At 41.6% G+C, this 24,684-nt stretch overlaps 1 long non-coding RNA gene across 1 annotated transcript in view; it reads right to left on the minus strand.

Moving 5' to 3' along the window:
• Nucleotides 1–19,080: 19,080 nt before the first annotated feature.
• LOC142579802 (uncharacterized) overlaps nucleotides 19,081–24,684 on the minus strand; it is a 70,212-nt gene continuing 64,608 nt past the window's right edge. The window contains exon 3 of the long non-coding RNA XR_012827455.1: nucleotides 19,081–19,239. This is a non-coding gene — a long non-coding RNA (uncharacterized LOC142579802). The remainder of the gene's footprint in view (nucleotides 19,240–24,684) is intronic.

Raw genomic sequence — 24,684 nt, forward strand, 5'->3', positions numbered from 1 at the left:
GTTATGTGCTCGGTTTACAATTTCCGCTAGTGAGCTTACAGCAGTAGTAATAGAGTAACCAATTAGAAAACAGCGTAGCGTTGTGTAGCTTGGAAAGTATGTGGTAGTTTTCGAAATACATCGTTGCAAGCTTTTCCGTCACTTGTTAGAAGACCGCGTAATTACGTGATGACATAGTAACGCGAAGTAATCGAGTCACACAATGAAAACGCTATGGATAATTGTTATTTGTTCTCCACAATTAACTAGCTGTCAAGCTCCCCTTCATTTGATTCATAGGAAAACTGGCATTGAAGGTGCTTTCGTCAGTTATACCGCTCTATATAAACATCACAGCTGTACATAATCGTTACCAGCATGTGCCTCAACCGACCACACCATCAATTTATGGGCATTCGCAGCGTTGTCAAATCCACATCTTCAAAGGTCTGCACTCAAATTCCAGTCACACCAAAGCACCCTCATAAAACAACTATTCTGTCATTATTTGACATTTTCTTGTTTGCGCACATTCCATTTAACGAATGTGCGCAGTGCAAACATCTTTAAGGTCACTGTTCGCCGCTTGCCGTTCTTTCCGCATTTGTCAGCGACGTCATTCACGCCACGAACAATCTTTTCAGACTTCAACATTAACGCTTCATTCTCAAGTTCGGAGTCGAACGCAGTGTTATTATCATGCCAAGCGAGTGTGAATATGACGTCCGCTCATTGGAATTTGCAGCTTGCTGCGTGGTTCACCGGTGTGGTACACAATGCGTTCCCAATCGCAGAGGCCGTGTTTGCGCAGTAATAAAGCTCACCTCAAGCGGCCAGATATTTGGTTAATTGAATTGGTAATGTTTAAATGTACGCAACTTTCGTTGTTGATTTTTCACATTTTATGGTGTAAACATCTAGACAAAAACCAACGCAAAATTAGCAAAGGTAGTGAAATCTAACACACGTGCGCACTTAGACGGTCGAGCGTTTTGCGCTTACTAACTTGGAAAGATGACCAATCTTTCGTGCGCGGCTCACGCTTCAATAAAATTTGTAAGCAGGGGCAACCGCCCTCTCCTCCCCCCACCCGCCCTCCGCTGAAACCTGTTTTTACATGAAAATCGTGCACTATACAGAATACAAAAAAAACATCATCTGCCAAAGAGAGAGCATGGAAGCTGACCGAACGATTTCGCAAGAAGCAGAAATATTCACTCCCGCCTAGTTTATTACAATATGTTTGAATGTATAGCCTGGATCCCTAGTTTATGCGGTTAAATCTGGATGCCCACCTTAAAAGTAAGCATTCATCCAATTTAACACAAAAAGCAATAACAGGAATTCTGATATGCGTAATTTCACGTGATAGTGAAATGATCAAACATCATATTCAAGAGTGACAATAATGCTCGATATTTTATTCTAAATAATTGCCAGAGCACATAATTGAGAAAGCTAGCAAGATTCACCATGAGTTTACAGCAAGAATTTCTTGTACGAAGCGAGTGAGGTATCCCTAGTAGGCGAGAGAAATATTGACGACAGATCTCACTTTGTCGCGGTTAGTATTCTGTCGATCAGTGTAGCCGTGTTGAGGATTCGACCTTCGGAAAGTGGTGTTATATTTAACAGCGGGAAAAACTGTCCAGACGGTTCGTCCTGAGTGGCCGGTAGTACTATTTGCACCGAACGTTCATAAAATTTGCACAAAAGGATCAACGTGCGCGGTAAACGTGGAAGGTATTTATTCTGCACAGTACGTTATGGCAATAAATAATGCTCAAATAAGTTGGACGTGGTGTTAAAGGCTAAAAATTTTTGCGCGCCTTTTATATCACATAACTACGGAAGCCATTTACATTAGTTGTTTGTTGATTAGTTTGTGCCCAGAATAGTAAAGAAAAAGTCAAGGATTATACCTAGACATCTATGACAACAAATTTGTTCGATTTGTGTGTCGACGAGGCACAACTAGCACATATTATGAGTAGTTTTTATGTTACAGGCAAATATTGTGTTCACTTCTTTCTGGAGTTTAAAACAAGATACCTTTAAAGCATCCTTAAGTACTCTGCACCTCACTCCAAGCGATGCCTTCTGCTACCTGTAGTGACATTTCTGAAATTCTTAGAGCTGCATCATCTCCAGGACAGAATGAGCAAATCTTAGATAATCAAGAAAATTGGCAATGAACGTTCAGAAGATTATTGCACCCAATGCCGACCACTGCGAAACTCCAGTATTCAATGTATTGAGCGAATGTCTCTTTTCGTTAACCGCCACGCGTTGTTTACGATTTCCGAAAAAGAAAACGGGGAGAGAAGTTAAGCGCTTTTGTCATTACCTCTATAATGCACGGATTTTATTAATAGTATATCGTGAAATACAATTCCAACTTTTTCTATATCTCAGAAGTCCCCATGCAAAGTTGTTCTCGTAAGTTCTTGTTTTATAATAGCCGTTAGTGAACTTATAGCTGTTGTATTAGACTGACCAATTAAAGAAGCCGTTTCGCTTTATTTGCGTTTGAAATATGCGGTAACTTTGGGAATATATTACAACGCGCTTTGCAAATGTTTTTGAAGAGACTATTGTTACGTAATAAATGATGTTGGATGTTCTTTTTTCACATCGAACAGTTGATATTGGATAACGCCAATTGCTACACCGCCTTCAAGTAGCTGACCAGCGCCATTTCATCTGATGGTGAAGAAAACTGGCTCTAGTGGTTCTTTCACCCGTTTCCCCCCTCTGAACATCATATTCATACATGGTTATTACCCGTATTTATCTCAACAGGTCTACCCATGAATGTATGGGCATGCATGACATTATTAAAACTGCATTTTCCGAAGCCTGAACTCAAATTTCTATCGGATCAATAGACCCTGTTAAAGCAACTATCCTAGTACAATATACCTTGTCTCAGTTTATCCACATGACATTCATGCGAGCGGACGGAGCGGCAACCGCTAGGCGCTTTGCTGACGTTATTGCTCGACGCGTGCTTCTTTTTTTCCTCCAAGTCGATGACGTCCTTATCGCCAGCTTTTCTCTTTTCAATTAGAAACGTTTACATTTCATGCTGAAGTGCTGAGTGAAACATGGTCTTATTACCATCTCTAATAAGTGGAAATGAGGCATGCGATCACCGGAATTTGCCGGTGGCGTTACGGTGCACCAATAAGGTATACCACGCTTTTACTATGATAGAACCCCATGTCGTTCGCCGGTACTAAAACGTACTTCTAGTGATCTGATACTTCGATTTACTGATATTGTTACGCTTGAAAATTTCGCAGTCCTTACATTTGAGCTTTCAAATTTGCTTACGTAAAAGAAAATGATAAGCTATGAGGAGTGCAATTTGACGGAGGTAAACACATGCGGTCATTGGATAAACCGCGTATCCCTCCTGCTCCCACGAAAAGACGATAAGAAAATTGGGCGCGACGAGATGCTTTGATGAAATGTGTAAACAAGGGTTTAGCAGAAAAAGGCAGTCAATAAATCAACAAACAGGATTGATAAGTTGACCGCTAACCTAGATTTCTTTATCTTGTTTGTGATACGTCGAAGATCAAACATAGCGCATAGAGTAATGCGCATTACCTAATGGAGGAGTACACGTGACAAAGGAAAATTGTGGAAGCAGGCTCGACAGATTTATTAAAAGAAACAGGAAAAATTATTCCTGACTACTTTAATATATTATGATTGAGAGTGCCATATTGATGCTTAAGCTTTGTAGCAGGTTCTGGTTCATCCACACCACATATTAGCGCAATTTAGAGTCCAATGCAGAAGGCGGAATTACGTAATGTGATAGACACAACTTGACGCGAATTATTACTGATGAAGCTCTATTTGAAAGGTTTCTAGTGAAACTAAACATTTTATTGGTAATGTTTGCACCGCCAATTGAAATAAAGTGTTCACCACATTCACAATGAGGTTACGGCAAGTAGAAATTGTTATTCTAAGGCAGTCTACTATCCCTTGTAGCCTAGAGAAATACTGAGGTGATATCTCGCTTTCTCGCAGTCAGTATTTTTGGGATAAATTTAGCTTTGTTATAGAGCCGAACTTGAATAGGCGGCATTATATTTACCTGCGGAAAAAGTAGTGCAGAGAGCGCATTCTTTGTGGCTAGTGGTAATATTCTAACCACAAGTTTTTCTTAAATATTCGTTACAGGAACAATCTAGGAGGCGCCGGTGAAAGCCTGCGATTTTATTTATTCGATTCTATACGTTATATGGCAATAAAAACTGTGAGAAAAGGCAAAAAATGACATTGAGGTTAACCTGAAATTGTATCCACCACGCTACCCTGTATCCCGGAAGGGGAAGAGGGATGCGAAGGATGAGAGAACTGCTGAAATGAATTAGAGTGATGTTAGAGTATGGGATATGCTTGGGCGCCTTTTTATTGTACAACAACCAGCCATACCTTTATTAATTTCATTATCTCCTTTAACGTGTAGTGGAAGTCGACAGTTATGAAGAAGTAGTCACAGCTGCACATTTGTTGGATATTGGTGTTTGCGGAATACAAGTGACACCTTTTTTGTAGTAGGTTCGAGGTTTGAGACAGATAATGTCTAGTTTATCAGTGTGGAGCTTTAAACATGCTTCTTACTTTCAAAGCACGCGTAACTATTCTGGAGCTCACTTCGAGCAATGTCTTTTGCTTCCTGTGATGACTTTGGTGGAATTATTAGAGCTGCATCATCCGCGCGTGAGGCAAACTGACAAAATCTGAGATGTCTAAGACAATCTGTAAAAAAAGTGAGGAGTGCGTTGCACCCAGTACCGACCCTCGGGGAAGTACACTTCTTACTGTCTCTAACGAGCATATTTTGCCGCTAACAACCACTGCCCTGGTTTTCGTAATAATATACCACGATCTACAGAGTCAAGCTTTTTCTATACCTCAATATGCCCCGAGTCGATGTTGCCCGTGTTATGTGCTCGGTTTACAATTTCTGCTGTGGAGCTTACGGCAGTAGTAATAGAGCAACCACTTAGAAAACAGCGTAGCGTAGTGTAGCTTGGAAAGTATGTGGTAGTTTTTGAAATACATGGTTACAAGCTTTTCATTCAATTTTTAGATCACCGCGTAATTACGAGATGACATAGTTACGCGAAGTAATGGATTCGCACGACGAAAAAGCTATTGGATAATTGTTATCTGTTCTCCACATTTAACTAGCTGTCAGGCTCCCCTTCATTTGATTCATAGGAAAATTGGCATTGAAGGTGCTTTCGCCAGTTATCCGGCTGTAAACATCGCAGCCATACACGATCATTACCCGCATGAGCCTCAACAGACCACACCATCCATTTATGGGAATTCGCAGCGTTGTCAAATCCACATCTTCAAAGGTCTGCACTCATATTCCAGTCAAACCAAAGCACCCTGAAGAAACAAACTTTCCGACATTATTTGACATTTTCTTGTTTGCGCACATTCCATTTAACGAATGTGCGCAGCACAAACCTCTTTAAGGACACTGCTGGCCGCTTGCCGTTTTTTCCGCACTTGTCAGCGACGTCATTCACGCCCCGAACAATATTTTCAGACTTCAACATTAACGCTTCATTCTCAAGCTCTGAGTCAAACGTGGTCTCATTATCATGCCTAGCAAGTGTGAATATGACGTCCGCTCATTGGCATTTGCAGCTTGCTGCGTGGTTAACCGGTGTGGTACACGATGCGTCCCCAATCACAGAGGCCGTGTTTGCGCAGTACTAAAGCTCACCTCAAGCGGCCAGATATTTGGTTGATTGATTTGGTAATGTTTAAATGTACGCAACTTTCGTTGTTGACTCTTCACATATTATGACGTAATAGATATAGACGCAAATCAGGGTAAAATTAATAAAGTTAGTGAAATTACACAAACGCGCGCACTTAGAAGGACAAGCGTGTCCCGCTTACTAGCTTGGAAAGATGATCAACCTATCTTAGGTGAAGTTATTGATGTTGCAAAATATAATGTCCTTGTAGCTGGCTGTTTCAATGTAACGTCTATCGTTTGGGATTCTTCTCGCACGACATCCGTGCCTTTATAATCCCCTCGCTGTGATGCGCTGTTCTTCTTTATCGAATTTCTTGAAACAACGCAGTTTACCATAGTTTCACATTCCGCTGGTAATTTTTTAGATCCTGTTCTGGCTAATTTCTGTGTTGCTGATTTTTCTGTTGCTGATAGCGGTTTGGTTCCTGTTGACCATAGGAATTTTCCGCTCGAATTCGCAATTTTTTAGGCGATTCAGTTGTGCGAGCCTGTTCGCTCATTTGTTTTTTTCCAAATGGCGGCTATCTAGCTCTTTACTACTACTTGAATGTTATCTACCGGTCTGAATTGTACCGTGCCACATGTATGAACGAGGCAGTTAGCATCCTTACTGATAATGTAAAATGTGCTTTTGAAGCCTTCATTTCCAGCAATGAGTGTCATCCTGCTCGCTATCCTACGTGGTTTCCTAAGGAATTACGCGGTCTACTCTGTAAAAAGCTAACGTACTATGGGAAGTTTAAGAAGACAGAACCATCGGAGCGGTACAAAAAAAAAATTAGTGTCTGGCGAAGCCAGGTGACATGCCTAATGCACAGAGACAGTGATGCATGCGTTAAGTTTCTCGAAGAGTGCGCATAATGTGCTCCTAAACGTTAATGGTCCAATGTAAAAATTTACAGTTCTCAGCGGGCTGAGATTAGTGTCACGAACCATCCATCTCGTGGCAATCTTAGAAACTGCGATAATATCGCAAATGAATTCGCTGAACATTTTTCCCAGATATCCTAAATACAGCGCGTGCTCCTAGCTCTGGTGACGGTCTGGATAGCTTCAGACACCACTTCGAAATTTCAAGTTTTACCAAACACATTATCCTGGCTCGCGTAAATAAGTTGAAACCAAAGCATTTTCTTGCTTACGACCGCATACCAAGTTTTGTTATCAAAAGCTATTCTTCTACTTTTGTTCCTCTACCTAAGCACTTCTTTATTCTTGCAATGCATACAAGTGTCTTTCCTTCTTGTTGGAAGAATGCAGTGGCGCCAGTTTATAAATGTGGCAGCGTGAGCGACATCAAAAATTATCGCCCGCGTCACTCTTGTCTCCGTTTGCACAATTGTTTTAAATAGCTATGTTCACACGTCTGTCGTTTTTTAAAGCATAATATTAGTGTATACCAACATGGCTTTGTTCATGGCAGGTCTGTGGAAAGAAACCTTGTTTATTTTCTTGATGCTGAAGGACCCGCTGCTGCCAACCGAAGACAGTTAGACACCGTATACTTCGACTTGTGAAAAGCAGTTGAAGTTGTTTCCCATGATCTTCTTATCCATAAACTCTTGAGTTAAGGCATTAGTACTAGCCTATGCATGCTTATTAAAGACTACCTGTCAACTCGGTTCAATTATGTTTGTGTTGCTGCTAAATACTCTTTACCTTATGCATCAACCTCTGGTGTTCCGCAAGTGTCGACCTTAGGCCCATTATTTTTCATTATCTTTCTTAATTATCTTGAAGAATGTTTGAGTTAATCGCGTCTCCGTTTATACACAGAATATATTAAATTTTACCGTTAGAAAAAATCACAGCAGGATTGCGAATTATTACAGGAAGATGTTAATTCTGTTGCGGAGTGGTGTGCTTCCAACTGTTTGCGCCTTAATCCAACTAAGACACTTGTTGTTCCTTTTGATCGCAAAATGTACGCTTTACTATATTAATGCTCACTTGATAACATTCCTTTGAAAAGAGCCAGTTGTGCGCACGACTTAGGAATATTGGTTGTCTCCCGGCTAACTTTCGAAGAACATGTTTCAAGCATGGTAAATGTATCCGACAGGAAGTTACGCCTCTTATGAAGGATGACTAAAAAGTTTACGAATGTGAACTGCGTTATTCTCTTGTATTCTTCTTTTTTACTATCAAAGTTAGAGTTTCGTTCTGTTGTACGGAACTGTATTAATTTGACAAATGTTGAAAAAATTGAATGTGGTCACCGACATTTCATTCGTGTCCTGTACGAATTATGGAAGCAGACCGAACGCTTTCGTAAGAACAAGAAATATTCATTACTGCGTAGTGTATTGCAATATGTTTGAACGTGTCATCTGTATTCCTAGCGTATACGGCTGTATCTAGATGCCCACCTCAAATGTCAGCACAAATTCAACTTAACACACAAAACAATAAAAGGCAACTGATATAAATAATCTAAAGTGGTGGTTTAATGATCAAACAACATTTTCGAGGCTTGCAATCAAGCTGGACATGTTATTCCAATATATTGCACTAGCAAATCATTGGGAAAGCTAGCCGGATTCACCAAGTGTTTACAGCAAGAATTTCTTGTGCTAAGCCAGTGTAGTATCCTTGGTAGGCGAGGGACATATTGACGACAGATCTCAATTTTTCGCGGTTAGTATTGTGTGCCTCAGTGTAGCTGTGCTGAGGACCCTAGCTTGGAAAAGTGGCGTTAGAAAAAGCTGTCCACACGGTGTATTCTTAACGACCAATGGTAATATTTCCACGGCACGTTATTGAAATTTTGCTTAAAGGATCAGTGTGCGAAGCGTATGTGGAAGCCCACGATTCTATACAATATGGTAAATGGCAATAAACATTGATCAAACAAGGCAGACATTGTGTTTGAGGATAGAAATGTTTGACCACCTTTAATGTGCTATAACAAAAACAATTTGTTTTAGTTTGTTATTGATTATACTGTATCCACTATAGTAAAGACTAGATGGTTATTCCTAGATATTGATTACCAGAAATTTGCCAGGATTGCCAGGATCCATGGGTTTCCACCCATGGATCCTGTGCACATTGATTGGGTTGGTGTAAAGTGTATCATTTAAGGTTTAAAACTTTCTTCTTCATCTGGAATTGATGAAAGCAGCTAAAAGCTTTTAAAGAACACATACGTTTATTCATCTATTATTCCTTAAAAATTGTTTTCTCATTCCCTCCAATCTGGTGGCATACCAAGCGATCGGAAGGTGGGCAAAGTGACACCATTGCTTAAATCAGGCCACAAACAATCACGGATTGTTTGTGGCCTGATTGTGGTGGCCTGATTTACAAGTGACACGAGCGTCTCTTGTAAAATTTTAGAACATATCAACCATTCGCAATTAATTACCTTTTCTGGAGGCTAATTAATTTTTTTCTTCATCCCAGCATGGTTTTCGTAAGTCATACTAATGTGAAACGCAACTTATTTCTTTTACGTGTCACCTTTTTGATGCATTGGATAATATATCAATAATAGATTGTATATTCTTAGATTTCTCTGAAGCAATTTGATCTCGTGTCTTACCAACTTGTATTCCTGCAACTATGCAAACTAAGCGTCATCCCTTTCTCCAGTTAACTCGTGTGCGCCGCGGGAAACTGTACTCGGCCCGTTGCTTTTCGTTATTTACATAAATGACTTGCTTAAGTTTATTAGCTCATCCAATAATCTGTTTGCCGATCATAGCGTTTGTGCCACCATCTGTGACCATTAATGTCATTTCTATAGGACCAAACGCGTCAGCGAACTCACCGCAATTTCTTTCTTTCCTTCCCTCCTCTCTCTCCCTGTCATCTTTGCTTTCCCCTTTCCCATTCCCCCGGTGTAGGGCAGCCAACCGGACGTTATTCCGGGTACCCTCCCTGCCTTCTGCTTTTCCCTTTCTCTCCTCCTCCTTACATGGCACCATCATTGCTAAAACTTTTGTAATGTAAGACCTTTGTCCCATCAAAACTCGAGTACGCCTGTTCGATATGGGATCCAGGCCTTGATAATCCTTCACACGCATTATAATCGGTCCAGAATCAGAGCGCGCGCTTTATATTATCCGAGGAAAAGCACAAAATTATCTAATCCAGACGTCCAACGTACTTCCAGTGTATCATCCATGAAACTATCGCTTAATTTTCCTCTTCTCTCTTTTCGCTAGGAAATTGTTTCGCCTCGGTTTGTTCTACAAAATTTACCATCCCAACGCAAATCTTAAACGCGAACTCTTTTTGGCACCCTCATACGTATCTACCCGTAGTGATCACGCCCACAAAGTAAATGTCCCTTTCGCCCGTACCAATTCATTCTATTATTCGCTTCTTGTGTGAAGACATCTAAAGAATGGAACAACCTGCCCTCCTCCATGCAAATGTTGCCGATAGTGCTTCTTTCAGAACCGCTGTTGAGCATTTCTTTGTATCTGATTAACAGTGTCTTACAACTTTGTATATCATTGTAACGTTATTCTGTGTCGCGTTTTATTTTCCATGACTGACTCTGTGCTTTTGCTCTCATCGCAATTGTCCATTTTCCATGTAATTGTCCATATATTTTGCCAGATGTTTTTTGTTCTGTAATATGTTGGTAAACACCCAGTCATTTCTGTAGCGCCCTACGGGCCTCGAAGGTATTGAAATAAATAAATAAATAAATAAATAAATGTAACGAGAAAAATGTGGAAGCCGGCGGAACGCTTTTTCGAAGAAAAAGAGATTTTTATTCCTGCGTAATTTCATGAAATATGGCTGAGAGTACCATATCGATCCTTAGCGTATGTGGCTAGTTGTAGATCGACATCACGAAAGTCATATAAATTACAACTCGAGGCAAAAATGTGAAAATTGTTTTCTTAGGGGGACAATTTGAAGTGAGTTTTCAAGGAAGGAAACAATTTGAAAAATTTCTAAAGAGGCTCAATATCTCATTTGAAATGTTTCCACCATCAAGTGATAGGCAATGTATACCCTATTCATAACGAGTTCACAGCAAGTAGAAATTGTTATGTTAAGCCAATCTGGTACCTCTTGTAGCCTATAGAAATATTGAAGTAAGATTTCTTTTTTTCTCGTATTGCATTCTGTGGATCAGTATAGCTTTATTATAGAGCCAAGCTTGGATAGGTTGCACTACATGTAACTGCAGAAAAAGTTGCGCAGAGAGTGCATCTTTTGCGGCAGTTGGCAATATTCTCAGCATACAAATTTTTTTATATGAAAGGCCAATGTAAAAGGCGTAGTTGAAAGCCAGTGATACTATACGATATGTTACATGGCAAAAAGGACAGCAAGAGAAAGCAAAAGAAAGAAATTGAGTTTAACCAGAGTGATTATCTCCAGTTGGCTAGGCTGCACCGGGTAAGTGTGAAAGGGATGCGAAAGATGAAAGAACTGCTGAAATAAATTAGACGTGATGTTCTAGTATGAATATATTTGTGCGCCTTTTTATGTATAACAACCACAAACTGTTCCTTTAGTAACTTGTTCATTATGTGGTATCCACGGTAGTCGTGATTCGAGATTTATGCATAAATAGTTGTGACTCCAAACGCGTTGGATTTGGGAGTGCACAACCTACAAGTTGCACTTCTTTGGAGTAGTTTTTAGGTTAGATGCCGGTAATGTGTAGCTTATGTTGTTGGACTTTAAAACATGCGTATTGGTTTCAAAGCATGCCTAACAATTCTGCAGCCGCTTAGAGCGATATCTTTTTTCTCTGTGTAGTGAATTCTTTGGAATTATTAGAGCTGCATCATTCGCCTATAGGTCAGGATGCAAAGATATTATATATCTAAGAGAATCCTTAATGGAGAGCGAGAACAGTATTGCAGCCAGTACCCACCCTTGCGGAACTGCTATTCTCACTGTGTTTAGCGAAGAACTTTTGTCTCTAGCAACCACTTTTCGGATTTTCGTAATAGTATACCGCGACATACCGAGTCTAACATATATATCTCAGAATACACTGAGTCGAAATAGTTGTTGCTAAGTGAAAGCTTTATAATTTTTGTTAGTGAGCTTCCGGCATTAGTATTAGAGTAACCAGTTAGAAAACAGTGCAGTGTAGTATATGTTTGAAACTATGGAATATTTTGTAAAATATATTCTGACGTGGTTTGCAATGAATTTTTCGAAGACCACACAATTACGTGATGAAATAGTTATAGGAACTTAATGTTGTACACGATAAAAACGTTATCGGATAATAGTTATCGTTACTCTACCTTGAAGTAGCTCTCCAGCTCCGCCTAGTTTAATGAATAATAAAACCGGCATCGAAGGTGTTTTCGCCAATTATCCCTCTCTGAACGTCGAAACCATATATGATTAATACCCGCATGTACCTCAACAGATCTCATCATTGATTTATTAGCATTCACGATATCGGAAAATCCACATCTTCAAAGGCCTGCACTACCGGTAGCATCATAGGGCCCCTATAAAGCGCCTCTTGGGACGTTATTTGAGTTTTTTTCTAGTTTGTGCACCCTTTTAAGGTGATTGTTCGGTGATTGCCCCTTTCTTTCGCATTTTTCTGTGACGTCCTTTTCCCCACGTGTTGTCCATTCAAACGAAAACCTCTATGTTTTATCTTGAAGTGCCGAGTCGAACATGCTCTCATTATCATCTCAAGAATTGTGAAGTGTAAATCTTGTGCCTTTGGTGACCAAAAAATAAATCCCAAAAAGAAAACAAAAGAAGGAAAAAATGGAAAAACCATTGACGACACAATTAGTTAAAAAAATAGTTGAAAAACGAAATTCCTTTTCGTACATGTACTTTATTTTCAATACGATGTTCATCATCTACATACTTATCACCATATGTACAGCTCTGCTGGTCATCCGCCTTCACATAGTGGAGTGGATCTGAATATTTGTCGCAATACGTGTTGACACTTCTCGCAATTAAACCCAGCTGTGGCATACCAGGTGATGCGCTTCTCCTTTGTGATTTAGTTCTGTAACCGGGGCGTCCGCCATCTTTTTTGCCTACGCACACAAACCGCCAGAACTTAGTGTATCACAGCTCCTCTGTAAAAGCACCACGCTGAAGTACAAACAGAGAGTAGACATTTATTCAGGCATACTGAACATGCGTGGACATTGGTATCATACATGGACACACGCGACAATTCTCATTACATTTCATGCTCTACACAGTAGAAATTTGAGAATTCCCAAATCTTATGAGCCAGCAGCGTACATTTCATTCGGCAGTAGGTGTTGGCAGGACGGGGATATCGACGGACGGATGTGTAGGACAGCAGATGTTTCGGCAGTAGGAGTTGTCTGGCCGCGTTGAGCTCAGCAGGTTTTTCTCCAACGTCGAGCAGGCGCCTTTGCCTGCCAGGCTATTGGACGTGGAGTATAGCAGGGTAGCACTGAGAAGCTCACCTCCTCACGTACAACACTTCGGGAGACAGCACCACGTCTGCTTTCCCGAATGCTCACTCACGAACCCTCCATCAGGTGTCGCCACGCCAGCCCTCCTGGACAAGGCAGAGCTGGTCCTTGATCTGGCGGTTGGGTTGCTTCAGATGCGCGCACGATGACGTGGGTCGCTAACACTGGACACTGAGCGTTTAATAGCCCAGGAAGTCTCGCAAGTACAAAATAGCAACAAATGGCTCAGCAAGCGCCACTATTGGCACACCCTGTACACCTGCCGTCGCGAATAGTCGCTTTTGTCGAGCGCGTGTGAGTAGCGCAACACATCCTGTACGCCCAGTTCACTGCATCGGTATCCATGCCCCAGTTGCCTTTTCACCCACTGAAGTGAAAAAAGAGAGTTGATCTTTAACCTTACTTGCGTGACAAAATAATTTCTACGTGTCACTGTAGAAAAGCATGATACATTTTGAGATTGTTTGTTTATTTGCATGAAACCTAAAACACACAAGCGAAAACCGAAAGAGGCACACTATCACATGTTTGCTGCTCGGGTCACTCGCTGGCCTAAGATAGTTGGAGATGTGACTGTAAACATTCGCTTACTAGCTAAATGAACAAACATGGTTTCACGAGCGCAAAGGCAACTATGACCATGCCTCGCTAAATGACTTAGACACTCGCTGTTTGAGCGTTCACGACATGAAGAGCGGCCGTAGCGACGATCGAATTGCCCTTCGCGCTGCCTTTCGCTTCAACGGGAACAAGCCATGCGAGAACAGAGAGAACACGAAGGCATTAGCTATTTTGCATTGGCCTTTTCACCTTTGCGGGCGAGCTCACTCCTTCATGCACAACCGTGGCTTGATTAGAAAAGAATCACTCTTATCTACACCCCCTCTTCTTCCCTTCTGCATAAAATGCATAAAAAATGTAATCTGGGCTTTTTACTACGGTGTGTATCCGTAAACTACTAATCAACCGTTGCTCTGTAACATTAAATTACATCATGTGTGGGAACATCCAAAACATGAGTAAGACAAACTCTTCATAATTTTTGTTCTAACCAAGAGTCTCACTACCTGTAACATGTGGACTAGACCGGTACTTCCAACCACGTTGCATTGCCTACAAAATAAATGTGCATTGATCACCTCGCTCCATTTGTTCACAAACTAGATTTAACAGGTCGCATTAATTACGAAGTCATGTGCTCCCTGTTTTCCCGAGCACTAGCGCTCTTAAGCAAGAAAAAATGTGCAACACATGTACTCTCCCGAACATTCTGAAGTAAAGAATGCAAGACAGCATTAGAAACTTTCATTGCCTCTTAGGTGTTGGGCGTCGTGCTAGTCATGGAGTCGATATCACTTCCCAACCTTCCGCATAGGTACAGCAGACAAGAACCATATGCCTCTATTCAAGCAGCTGTTTTATGCCGAGGAACTATTGACTGTGCATTATATTGTTTGTACGCTTGTGGTTAGACTGTTCCTGACTGGTGCATCGCACGTGTCGGATAACCCCAGCCGGCTGTTTTCTCTATGATTTCTCATTTCCAATTGCGGAAAAGGAAAACACCTACTAAGCAAACCGATCGGAAGTGGCTATTATGGCATCAATATGTACTTTTCTTTAGAAGGATTTACCACAATTGCTAGCAAAGGTGAATCTTCATCATTGCTTATGCACGCATTCTTTCGGTCTATGGGCAAGGTTAGCTAATAATTTTTGGTGGTGGGCACTGTTTGCTGTCTGCGTAATTTTTCAAATTTGAAGTGCGTCTTAAGATCACAGAGGACATTTGAGCTGTACTGGTATATATGCACAAGCTATTAGGAGAGACAAAGAACAATGAAGTGCAAGAAAAAAGCATGCATACGTGCGACTTCTTAAAAATGCCTCAACCTACGTCAGAATGGCACGCTATATGCCACCTGACGTCTTAAGTAGGACAGAAGCAAATGGCAGACTTTCCGTTTGGCGGTTATAAAAGAGAGAAAGCCCGTTAACGGGCAATTCAGAACGAAGCGGGAGATTGAGCTGGGTTGTCAACATGAAATATCACGTTTTGTTAGCCCTGGTCGGCTTTTATCTTCTCATTGGTAAGTGCTATCCTCTTCTGTTATGTCATGAACATGGTGGTAATTCTGCATAAAGTGGCTTTAGTCAAACGCTACCACAATGACTAGAAAAAGGAGACCTATAATGAATAGCCAGCGCACACGTTGCCCCAGAACATAGCATATCAATCGGCTCGGTGTTTTCACGTATTGCATTGTATAATTATGTGGCATCTTAACCCACAGGACTTCAAATGCATATTTTTTTAATAATCATGCACCCTTTGTGAGCATATGTGTTGGTCATTTGGTGTAATGTTTTACAATAATATTCTTTGGCTTGTAGTCTCAACTTATTTATGACCTCGTCCAAATAGCGTTCATATTTTTTTGAAATAATAGCTTTGCAATAAAGATACGCATCTTTTAATATAAGGGTGTCCCAGACGCAAAAGCGTAATGCAAAAATTGAGAGCCGATCTTGCACACAATTAGATAAAAGGGGGACTTCTGACAGAAGTGCTACCCAGCCTAAATGCTTTTTTTTTTCATTGGAGAAGATCCTACTCATTTGGGCATACAATAAATCTCAGTGTTGTCCGAAAAACACATGTGTCATATGAGTGCAAGCTTCTTACGTTCTCAAGTGGTTATGTAGTATTTTGTATATCTACACATATGCGTTGTGTGCTCGTCTGCAGAACCGAAAACTTGTGTATGTATTTTCGGACAGTTCAAGAACTCGTGTTTACACATTCTACTGTGCACACGTTCAACTTCTTTGAATTATTAGACTTATGTACAAAAGTGTGTGTCTGAACCGAAAAAAGATCCGTGGATTGCGTCTCTCATTCACATTCTCTCCAGATCTTCAACTGCTACACGCCCTCGAGCCCTTCGTCGCCAAGCCACCCATTTCTATAGTTTATACAATTATAGACTTTTAATGATCTCTAAAGGCTCCTCACAAAATGATGAACATCATATTTGTTATCTGGCAGAACTTTAGAAAAACACGCATATCTTGCAGGCTAGACATGAAGAAATTTGGTTAGTGGCGACGCCTGGGGCATATTATAACGAGCAGTCTCTTTCTCATACTCTTCCAGTATTATTAAATAAATTAAAGAAAGAATTGTTTGACCTCTTTCAGCATTCAAATGATGCTATTAAGCGATTTTTTTCTTAGAAAAATTACGTAATATTGCACTCAGAATAAAGCTATACCTGTTATATTCTTTTTTCGTTTCCCCATGAATTATTATTTGTTTTTCTAATACCTATGTGTGTGCTGCAATGCATAGATTGTCACTGCAACTATAGACGGTTATTTTTCAGTGTTTATTTGGAAAATTGAAAATATCTGCCTGAGTACTGTACTGCCAAGTTGATAAAGGGTGCAGGATCTCTATCGAGCTTACGAGCTTTTAGTCCTGTCTGCTTCTCAGTCCAAGAGAAAAATAAAGATTGAATTGAATTGAAATTTCTACCCTCAAAACTATCAGCCATACGGTCGCAAATGGCTGCTGGTCATCCCTCGCCATTTTCGTTACGACATATGCACGTATTTTCACGCCGACCCACAACAAGCTCGCGTTACGGCATATCACTACAGCGTTACACCCATAGACTAACCGTCTAACGAAATGGTTCAAACAGTTGGTTACGTGCTCACAATGTATGTTGAGTCTGATAATTCCAAGTGGGAGGACCCTTCGAAAAAGCTGTATAGAAAGCCTATGGACTGTCTCTAGACATTTGTCTATGAAGTCTGTAGACTGTCTAGAGGCTTATGGCCATACACTTTTATAGACTAGTCGATAAAAAGTCTTGAGTCTGTAGACTTTCTATAGACTGTCTATAGACAGTCAATAGACGTATGGCGATATAATTTTTACAGACTAGTGTATAAAAAGTCTGAGTCGATAGACTGCCTATAAACGGCTATAGATCAATGAAAATTCATGTTGGTAGACAATTGTCTACAGAATGTCCATAGACAGCTGCTCATAGTTCTAATTTTGTAGACTGAAGTCTATACAATGTCTATAGACAAATGTCTATAGACTATCTATAGACTATTCCTATAGACCATTCTATGGACAGTCTATAGACTTATGGTCATACACTTCTTATAGACTAATCTATACAAAGTCTGAGTCGGTAGATTATCTATAGACTGTCTATAGATTAATTCAAATTCCCGTATGTAGACAAATGTCCGCATAATGTTTATAGACAAGAGTGTATAGCATTAAACAGGTCTATTGTTGTAAACTGAAGTCTATAGAATGTCTATAGACAAATGTATATAGATCGTCTATAGACATTCCATAGACTTCAGTCTACAAAAATAGAACTATATACAGTTCTACTTTTGTAGGCTGAAGTCTATGAAATCATCATCATCATCATCAGCCGGGTTACGCCCACTGCAGAGCAAAGGCCTCTCCCATACTGCTCCAACCACCCCGGTCATGTACTAATTGTTGCCATGTTGACCCTGCAAACTTCTTAATCTCATCCGCCCACCTAACTTTCTGCCGCCCTCTGCTACGCTTCCCTTCCCTTGCAATCCATTCCGTAACTCTTAATGACCATCGGTTATCTTCCCTCCTCATTACATGTCCTGCCCATGCCCATTTCTTTTTCTTGATTTCAACTAAGATATCATTACCTCGCGTTTGTTCCCTCACCCAATCTGCCCTTTTCTCATCCCTTAATGTTACACCTATCATTCTTCTTTCCATAGCTCTTTGCGTCGCCCTCAATTTAATTAGAACCCTTTTTTGTAAGCCTCCAGGTTTCTGCCACGTACGTGAGTACTGGTAAGACACAGCCGGTGTAAACTTTTCTCTTGAGGGATAATGACAATCTGCTGTTCATGATCTGAGAATACCTGCCAAACGCACCCCAGCCCATTCTTATTCTTCTGATTATTTCAGTCTCATGATCCGGATCCGCCGTCACTACCTGTCCTAAGTAGATGTATTCCCTTACCACTTCCAGTGCCTCACTACCTATCGTAAACTGTTGTTCTCTTCCGAGACTGTTAAACAGTACTTTAGTTTTCTGCAGATTAATTTTTAGATCCACCTTTCGGCTTTCCCTCTCCAGGTCAGTGAGCATGCATTGCAGTTGGTCCCCTGAGTTACTAAGCAAGGCAATATCAGCGAATCTCAAGTTACTAAGGTATTCTCCATTGACTCTTATCCCCAATTCTTCCCAATCCAGGTCTCTGAATACCTCCTGTAAGCACGCTGTGAATAGCATTGTAGAGATCGTATCTCCCTGCCTGACGCCTTTCTTTATTGGGATTTTGTTGCTTTCTTTATGGAGGACTACGGTGGCTGTCGAGCCGCTATAGATATCTTTCAGTATAAGTAAATATCTATAGACGACCTATAGACATTTCTCTATAGACATTCTATTGACTTCAGTCTACAAAAACAGAACTATATAATCCCATGCATTTTTTTCTATGACATTCTGCAGACATTTGTCAACAAACACGAATTTTCATTGATCTATTGACAGTTTATAGACACAGACGTTTTATAGACAAGTCTACGAAGAGTGTGCGAGGCCATAAGTCCATAGCTATCCGATATCCGCAAGTCAGTTTACATATTTGTTTACATATGGTAGCAATAGATTTTGAATGTATTTATGCATGTGCACCGGTTACTGTTTATCTGCACTTTTGCATTAACGTTAGTAGATTAATAATTCTCCTGAACTGGATGTACTCTCACATATTTAGCATGAACAGAAGTGAAGTGCTGAATCATGCAGTGAAAAAATGAAAACAAGTACACCGGCAGTGAATTAACTGTTGTTATTGCACGATATAATATATGAATTTCTTAAAATACATTTCTTGTGCTATTATGGAAAGATTCTAAATATTTAGACTACTTCTCCAGGGCAAGCATGGTCGCCGGGCTGGCCTTGACCTTTGTGTCATTAGTCGCAAAGGCGCTGCAGGTGTATGCTGCAAATAAGTAGATGCACTATTATGAGGCAAAAATAACAATTGTGTATTCTTTCTATGTTCATTAAGCACCTTAATATATTTGCTCAAAGCATCTAAGTCAATACTTCATGCGGTTTAACTGTGACTAATGTCTCCTTGTCAATACAAGTCAGTACCTTTATACAATGATTTATGTGATGGTACAGTGAACATTTATACAGTCACAACTGCTGCTCCTGCCAGCAACAGTATGTTCCCTTGTATGACAAGTTGATAGATGATGCATTATTGTACTTATCCCAAATGATTTCTATATTTATTGCTGAAACGTTACCCAGTTGGACTGTCTGTACATTTTTTTGGCTGGTAGTTAAATATGCCCATGCAGAGGGATGTGCTCAGAACACATCACTGGAGTATTCACAGTATCATGCCAAATATTGTAACTTATTTTGCTCAATTCACATTTACATGTCTTTCTCATACTCTTAAATGAATGGGTCATCGGCCATAACTTCAACAGAAGGCAGACGGATTGATTGTATTGGTATGGTCACTTAGTTTCTTACAGGTAACGAGGCCTCTTGGGCATGCTAACAGGTGTTCAAGTTAGGTGTACCAGATAAGCAACCGAAATACCATGCGAGCACTTTGCGTCATGGCACGACAGATGTGCACCTCCTAGGCAATAAAACTGATGCTATAGTTCGAATGAATTCTATCACAGTAAATGATTTAACGTGCTTTCAAAGGTGAAAATTTTTTCTAGGGTTTCGAGGTTCAGGACTTTCAGTTAACGCCACTCTCCCCATTCTTCCTCTTGTATGGCCGCGAACCTTCGACTACCCTCGACACTATTCTTCCGTACAGACCCAACTCATCCGAATGTACGGCCATCTCTGAAGCTTCCCGTAGCGCAGAGGAATGCCGTCAGCTCGCCCATTCCTTTACAACCGTCGACCAATGACAACAAAAGCTTCGACGTGATGATGATCACCCGCACTGTCACTTTCTACCGGACTCCCTTGTGTGGCTTTGGGTTCCCGCCGTTCCTGCTGGACTCTCACCCAAGCTTGTGTCCAAATATCAAGGAACCTACCGTGTTGTCGCGCGGACATCGCCTGTGAACTATATTGAGGAGCCTGTCACGCCACCTACGGACAAACGCTGTCGCGGTCGTGAAACCGTCCACGTACAGCGTCTGCAGCCGTATTACGACCCCATGATTCTATGTTGACCATGAGTCGCCAGGATGGCTCCTTTTCCTATGGGGGGCGATTGTAGTAAAGAGGAATGCCCGGCGTTGGAGACACATCGCCAGTCGTCCGGGAGGCGCGAGATCGGGATGGCCGGAGCTGCTCTGGTTGACACACGCTGCCTGCTGCTCTCTTACACCGTATTCGTATTAGAATATATATATAAAGTTGGTCTTATATAGTTGGTATTATAAGTATAATCTTGGTCCAGATAAGTTGGACCAAGATTGTGAAAAAAACTATGCGTTCTTCCGAAGAGAAATCCGGTGGATGTTGTTCATCATCATCACCAGCCTGGTTACGCCCCCTGCAGGGCAAAGGCCTCTCCCATACTTCTCCAACAACCCCGGTCATGTACTAATTGTGGTCATGTCGTCCGTGCAAGCTTCTTAATCTCATCCGCCCACCTAACTTTCTGCCGCCCCCTGCTACGCTTCCCTTCCCTTGGAATCCAGTCCGTAACCCTTAATGACCATCGGTTATCTTCCCTGCTCATTGCATGTACTGCCCATGCACCATTTCTTGTTCTTGATTTCAACAAAGATGTCATTACCTCGCGTTTTTTCCCTCACCCAATCTCCTCTTTTCTTATCCCTTAACGCTACACCTATCATTCTTCTTTCCATAGCTCGTTGCGCCGTCCTCAATTTGTGTAGAACCCTTTTCGTAAGCCTCCAGGTTTGTGCCCCGTAGGTGAGTACTGGTAAGACACATGTATTATACACTTTTTTCTTGAGGGATAGCGGCAACCTACTGTTCATGATCTTCCAAACGCACCCCAGCCCATTTTTATTCTTCTGATTATTTCCGTCTCACGATCTGAACCCGCCTTCACTACTTGCCCTAAGTAGATGTATTCCCTTACCACATCGAGTGCCTCGCTACCTATGGTAAATTGCTGTTCCCTTCCCAGACTGTTAAACATTACTTTAGTTTTCTGCAGATTAATTTTTAGACCCACTCTTTTGCTTTGCCTCTCCAGGTCAGTGAGCATGCATTGCAATTGGTCCCCCGAGTTACTAAGCAAGGCAATATCATCAGCTAATCTCAAGTTACTAAAGTATTCTCGATTAACTTTTATCCCCAATTCTTCCCAATCCAGGTCTCTGAATACCTCCTGTAAAGACGCTGTGAACACCATAGGAGAGATCGTATCTCCCTGCCTGACGCCTTTCTTTACTGGGATTTTGTTGCTTTCTTTCTGGAGGACTACGGTGGCTGTGGAGCCGCTATAGATATCTTTCAGTATTTCTACATATGGCTCGTCTACACCTTGGTTCCGTAATGCCTCCATGACTGCTGAGATTTCGATAGAATCAAACGCTTTCTCGTAATCAATGAAAGGTATATATTAGGGTTGGTTATATTCCGCACATTTCTCTATGACCTGATTGATAGTGTGGATATGGTCTATTGTTGAGTAGCCTTTACAGAATCCTGCCTGGTCCTTTGCTTGACAGAAGTCTAAGGTGTTGCTGATTCTATTTGCGATTACCTTAGTAAATAGTTTGTAGGCAACTGACAGTAAGCTGATCGGTCTATAATTTTTCAAGTCATTGGCGTCTCCTTTCTTATGGATTAGGATTATGTTAGCGTTCTTCCAAGATTCCGGTACACTCGAGGTCATGAGGCATTGCTTATACAGGGTGGCCAGTTTCTCTAGAACAATCTGTCCAACATCCTTCAACAAATCTGCTGTTACCTGATCCTCCCCAGCTGCCTTCCTTCTTTGCATATCTCCCAAGGCTTTCTTTACTTCTTCCGGCGTTACCTGTGGGATTTAGAATTCCTCTAGACTATTTTCTCTTCTATTATCGTCGTGCGTGTCACTGGTACCGTATAAATCTCTATAGAACACCTCAGGCACTTGACCTATCTTATCCATATTAGTAATGATATTGCCGGCTTTGTCTCTTAACGCACACATATGATTCTTGCCTATTTCTAGTTTCTTCTTCACTGCTTTTAGGCTTCCTCCATTCCTGAGAGCATGTTCAATTCTGTCCATATTGTACTTCCTTATGTCAGCTGCCTTACGCTTGTTGATGAACTTCGAAAGTTCTGCCAGTTCTATTCTACCTGTAGGGTTAGAGGCTTTCATACATTGGCGTTTCTTGATCAGATCTTTCATCTCCTGCGATAGTTTACTGTTATACTGCCTGACGGAGTTACCACCGACTTCCACTGCACACTCCTTACTGATGCCCACAAGATTGTCGTTCATTGCTTCAACACTAAGGTCCTCTTCCTGAGTTAAAGCCGAATACTTGTTCTGTAGTTTGATCTGGAATTCCTGTATTTTCCCTCTTACCGCTAACTCATTGATCGGCATCTTATGTACCAGTCTCTTCCGTTCCCACCTCAGGTCTAGGCTAATCCGAGTTCTTACCATCCTGTGGTCACTGCAGCGCACATTGCCGAGCACGTCCACATCTTGTATGATACCAGGGTTAGCGCAGAGTATGAGGTCTATTTCATTGCTAGTCTCGCCGTTCGGGCTCCTCCACGTCCACTTTCGGCTATCCCGCTTGCGGACGAAGGTATTCATTATCTGTATATTATTCTGTTCCGCAAACTCTGCTAATAACTCTCCCCTGCTATTCCTAGTGCGTATGCCATATTCCCCCACTGCCTTGTCTCCACCCTGCTTCTTGCCTGCCCATTAGTATAGTGTAAAGTCGCCCATTAGTATAGTGTATTTCGTTTTCACTCTACCCATCGACGCTTCCACGTCTTCAAAGAAGCTTTCGACTTCCTGGTCATCATGACTGAATGTAGGAGCGTAGACCTGTACAACCTTCATTTTGTACCTCTTATTATTAAGCTTCACGACAAGACCTGCCACCCTCTCGTTAATGCTATAGAATTCCTGTATGTTGCCAGCTATAATTCTTATTAATCAGGAATCCGACTCCTAAATCTCGTCTCTCCGCTAAGCCCAGGTAGCACAGGACGTTCCCGCTTTTTAGCATTGTATATGCCTCTTTTGGCCTCCTAACTTCACTGAGCCCTATTATATCCCCTTTACTGCCCTCTAATTCCTCCAATAGCACTGCTAGACTCGCCTCATTAAATAACGTTCTACCGTTAAACGTTGCCAGGTTCATATTCCAATAGCGGCCTGTCCGGAGCCAGGGATTCTTAGCACCCTCTGCTGCGCCGCAGGTCTGACCGCCGCCATGGTCAGTTGCTTCGCAGCTGCTGGGGACTGAGGGCCGGGGTTTGATTGTTGTGTTCATATGGGAGGTTCTGGCCAAGTACTGCACCAGAGTCCTGCTCTGGTGAGAGAGTGCGTTACCGGTTCTGGTCACCGGGATCAGGCCGCACTCCAGGCCTGTTTATGCAATTTCATCAACACGCGGATTTTTTTTTTAGTCCGGTGGAAAATTGCCGGCACCGGGATTCGAACGACAGACCTCTTGCACGCGAGGCAAGTGTTCTACCTCTACGCCACCGCTGCACTGTTGTTCGCGTTTATCTAAAGTTACAGTACCATTTTGTCGTTCCACTTTTTTTGAGTAATTAGCTGCGACAAAATAATTAACTGTTTAAATATAGCTTGAAACGTTCAGGCGTTAATAGGAAAGTTGTGGAGCTTAACAAATATCGCCCAACCCAGGTACTTCCAACGAGGTAGACTTAGCGTGGCCGTTTTTATTCGGGAAAAACGAAAGCCCGTGGAGTTTAAAAAATACCACGTCACAGCGCGCTCTGCGCGCCCGAATGCGCCACGATTACAGCGCTCTCAACCGTGCTTTGTAAAAAACATCGCTTGATTCGCGCCTTTTGTGCTGCCTACGACCGAGCTTTGCGTTCTGCTTGGTTCCGAGATAAACGCCAGTGGGTTCGGGCGGCAGTTGAAATACAGCGCGGCTCCCGTTTCTGTGGCGATAATTGCACTCTCATGCTAGCAAAATGCACGTGGAGGAAAGATTACAAGCTTATGAGTTCGAATTTGGGAGCAAGACCCCAACAATCAAACACGCATTATAACAAGCTTGCTAACGTCGAGTGAATTACGCTGGTTGTCACAAAAGGAAGAATTGTAAACTGACACAGAAGGTTGCGTTTTAGCTTCCTGTCCATTCCTTGTCGGCAGAGAACTTGTAATTTTATATTACTTACGTGCCTTTTACACGTGGTGCAAAAGTTTCCGACTGATGGCTATTTTCATGGATGGCGATTGTAAATATTTATTCGCTTTGAT

This window comes from Dermacentor variabilis, chromosome 4, assembly GCF_050947875.1.
Source record: "Dermacentor variabilis isolate Ectoservices chromosome 4, ASM5094787v1, whole genome shotgun sequence".
NCBI classification, from domain to species: Eukaryota; Metazoa; Arthropoda; class Arachnida; order Ixodida; family Ixodidae; genus Dermacentor; species Dermacentor variabilis.